The sequence below is a fragment of the Hyaloscypha bicolor genome (assembly GCF_002865645.1).
Source record: "Hyaloscypha bicolor E unplaced genomic scaffold K444scaffold_142, whole genome shotgun sequence".
Lineage (NCBI taxonomy): Eukaryota > Fungi > Ascomycota > Leotiomycetes > Helotiales > Hyaloscyphaceae > Hyaloscypha > Hyaloscypha bicolor.
Window position 1 is genome coordinate 262942 of NW_020194644.1, and position 4645 is coordinate 267586.

The window sequence follows — 4645 nt, forward strand, 5'->3', positions numbered from 1 at the left end:
TAATAATAGGGAAATAAGAAAGTAATATAATAGAAATATAAATATAGTAATAATATCTAAAGTATTAGAATATAAAAGGAAATAATAAAAATTTTATAATATAGGTATATCCCGATTCTCTATTTATTTAGAGATATTTCTATTAACTTAAAAAATAATATAAAAGAAGAGAAATAATATAGGAAATATATAAAAGATAAGATATATAAATATACTAAAGATATTAGGAAAATATAAAATAAGTATTAATAGAAAAGAAGTTAGAATAATAGAATTAAGAAATAACTTAGAATAAGATATTACTTCTTCTAAAACTAATTTATATCTCTTCTAAAAGCTAATTATATTTATTTAGTACTTCTTAAAGTCGACTTTATATAGTATAAAACTATTTAGTTAGTTAGAACTTTAAAGTAATATCTATATTTATAAAAGTAATACTAAAGGTATTAGAATATATAGAAAAGAAGAACTATAAGATAATATAAATAGGGTTTATAGTATTATTATTAAGTTTGAAATAGTTAATATTAAAGTTAATATAGAATATAGAAAGATTAGATATTCTGAATTAGTATTAAGAATATAGGAATTATTTAGATAATATTTAATAGTAAGAAATAGATTAATAGTAAGAATTAGTAAATTATACTAGCTTTTTAAAGAAGTAATTAGTTTCTAGTAATAAAATAGTATTATAATTAGAGAATAGGTTCTATATAAGAGAAGTTTTCTTATATAGAAATAGAAATATATAATATACTAACTAAGCCTTAGTATAAGTTTTAAGAATAGCTATAGTTATATTAAAGAGGAAGTAGGTTTTCTAATATAAGATAGGCTTTAAATAGGCAGATCTAGTTTATCTAATATCTAATAGATTTCCAGAATTATATATTATTAAATATTTTCGGAAATAACTATTAGATTTAATAAGGTTTCTCTTTTCTCTTATAGGGCTTCTAGTTTAGCTATTTCGTTTATATATAACTTCTTAATTAGGAAAGTTTATTGTAAGATATTATAAGAAAACTTATAATAGTAATTCAAATTAAAGTCGAGATTTATAAATATTAAGCGTTAAGCTTTAGACTAATAATAACCCGCGTGTGTTGGTCGAGCTTATAAGATTTCTAGTTTAGTAAATATCATAGAAAGGCCTTGTTTCCTCTTCTTGCTTTCCTCTTCTTATCTCTAAATAGGTACATTACTATCTATTAGCTATAGTGTTTCGGAATTAAAAGTTTACTAAAGGGTAATGCTCTTAATTTCTCTCTATTTATCTTTTCATATTAACAAGAAATACTTTATATTGTAAGTTTCTCATAATCTAGCTAATATGAATCTTACATTAAGGAATAGCTACATCTAGGTAAAGTAGTAATTAAAATAATAATAAGGAAAATAAGTACATAATAGAAGTTTATTCGACTCTGCCAAGAAAATAACGAGGTCTACAATAATAATATTCTTTAATAGTTATAAATAATAGTTAGAAAAAAAAATAAAAGATATATAAAGAATTAAAGATAACTAGCTTTATTTTTAGGTTAGAAAAAACTTCTATTATTAGATACTTTCTTCTAATTCTCTATAAAAGAGATATATTTTGCTTTCTCTAATTCCGGTAACTCTAAAATATATATAATAATACTAGTAGCTTTCTTAATTTCCTAAATACTATTTTACTTATAGTACTCTATAACTATTTCCTTTTCTAGTTCTATATCTATCTTAAAATATTTATTTATAGATATATATTTATTATTAACTTCATTTTTAGAGAAGTACCAGAATATATTTCTTTTAATAAACTACTTAAATTAATTCCCGGTATATATTCTTTAAAGTATAGTACTATTAAGTTCTTCTAGTATATAATATTCTTTTAGTTAATCTATATATTTTACTTTATATAGGCCAAGCTAGTAATATAGTAGCTTTATATTTCTTAACTTATTTTAATCTATTAACTTAATATTATATATAAGAATCAGATTCTTTTCGGAAATAGGCTTTAAATAAATCTAATAAATAGTATTAAATTACTCTTTTCTCTCTCGATATTATCTATTTTTCTTTATTCTAGCTTCTTTAATATCTTTATCTCTTATTTATATTTACTTTATATATATTTCCAGAAATATTTTTCTATTATAAACTTTATCTTATTTAAGTATTTTCCAGATTAGAAAGTATATTTCTATAAGTAATATAGCTTTTCTGCTATAAACTATATAAAAAGAAGTAAATCCAGTTAGTTTATATATAGTAACTCGGTTAGTAAATAGAATATATAATAGTAAATCTATCTAAAGCTTCTTTCTATCTATTATAAGTATAATAAGTATTTAAATAATTAATTAATATTCTCTTTTAATTATACTATTTCTCTTAAAATTATAGGTTAAAATAATAATTCTATTAATTTCTAGCTTATTAAGTTCTTAAATTACTACTTTTTTGAATTCCGATTTGCTATTTACCTTAAGCTATTTAAATAAACTATATCTATAAATAATTTCTTCCTAAATAAACTTAGTAATCTTCTTACTAGTTAAATTCTTTAAAGGTCTAGCTTTAATCTATTCTAAGAAGTTATCTCTAGTAATAATTAATGAATTATATTCTTTATAATCTAGTAATTTAATTATATTAATTCTAAGGTAATAAAAAAGAAATATAGCTTTTATTAGATATAAAGCTTCTTCTTATCTTCTTTTACTCTTATACTAATAGATCTTATAAATATTAATATATTTCTATATATAATTATAATAATTTTTCTAATAATAGTAGCTAGCTACTAAATAAAAGGTATTCTCTCTTTCTATATATCTAATTTTATTATATAGCTCTTTAATAATAATTTCCCTTTATTCTTAATTATTAATAATAAGCTAAAGCAAATATACTTTAAATATAACTTTCTATAATAACTAATCTCTTATATTATAATTCAAAGCTTCTTTACTTAACTTTCGAAATTCGACTCTAGATATTTCTTCTAATCTAGAAAGTATTATAAGATATTATATAATATTCTAGTATTATTCGAAATAGCTATTATCTAAGGAATCTAGTAAAATAGTTAGGTTATTAAGTAAAGTATAGGAATTAGTATTATTATTTACTATTTTACTAGAGGTTATATATAAAAAGCTATAGCCTTTATTATATAACTTCCGGATTTTATTATTTTTTAATATTACTAATTCGCTTCCAAATATAATAAGGCTTTAATTATTAATCTCTAGTAACTAGATACTATTATTCAAATATCTAATAAAGGTCTTAGAAATCTAATTTCTTAAAATAATATTATATAACTAAACCGGAACTACTTTCTTTAACCGAACTTTCTGTCTAATAAGTATTATCCTAATAGTATTAAACTCTATTACTAATTATTTATTAATATCCTTATTATTTTCGGTATTACTTTCTTGCCCTAAATATCTTAATAATTCGTTAGTAGTAATATACTTAATTCCTTTAATATACTTAATTTCAAAGTCAAATAATTAAATTTATACTAGCTAGCAAATAACTAGAGCTTTAGAAAAATCTATAGCTACTTTGCTTAGCTATATAACAAGTATATTAGTATCTAGTTTAAAAATAAAGTAAACTTTATATAGCCAGAATTATACTTTCTATAAATACTTTACTAGCTCTCGGTATTCTTTCTTAGTAATATTATATCTCTATTTAGTATTATTTCAGATTCCAGATTTATACTATATAACTCTCTTTTTCCCTTTATTATTATATTAACTAAGAGTTCTGCCCTATTTATTTAGGCTAGTATCTATTACTAATATAATTATTTCCTAATCTTCTAATAAATTATAATATAACTTATAAAGTATTAAAGTAATAATAAGCTTTTTTTAAAGAATTTATATAGCTTGCTTTTATTTATTATTTCAGTTCTATATTATATCTTTTCTTATTAAGTAGTAAATAGATTTAGTAATAATTATAAAGTCTTTAATTTAAATATAGTAATAAATAATAATTTTAATAAATGCTTTGCCTTTAGTTATATTATTATAATATTTCTATTTTAAGATCTTAGTAATTTCTAAGCTTAAAAGACTTCTTCTAAATACTTTATAAATAAAGCTAATAATAACTATATTATTATAATAGAACTATAATTTTTCTCTAATACTAGCTCCGGCTTATTTAATTTTATTTAAGGTTATATTTAGGTTTTAAAGGTATTTAAATATAAAATACCGAATTCCAGATAAAATAAGCTATTTATTATAGTCTATATAAGGTCTCTTAACTCTAATATTATTAATAAATAGTATAGCGATTTTGGGAAATAGATTCTCTAGAATAGTTATAATAACTTATATAAACTATATAATAGAATTAGTAGCTTTCTAAGGTAATATAATTATTCTTAATAGCCCTAGAGATATTATAAATATCTAGTATAAGTTAATTATATCGAGAAAAGAAATTAATTAGAAAAATATAAATATATTTAGTAAATTTCTTTAAGATCTTATTAGTAAATAGAAATAGATTAGTATTTTATAGAATTACTAAATTTATCTTTATAATAATATTAATTAGTTTATAAGTTCTAGTAATCTTCTTTATAACTAAGAACTATAGATTTTAATAA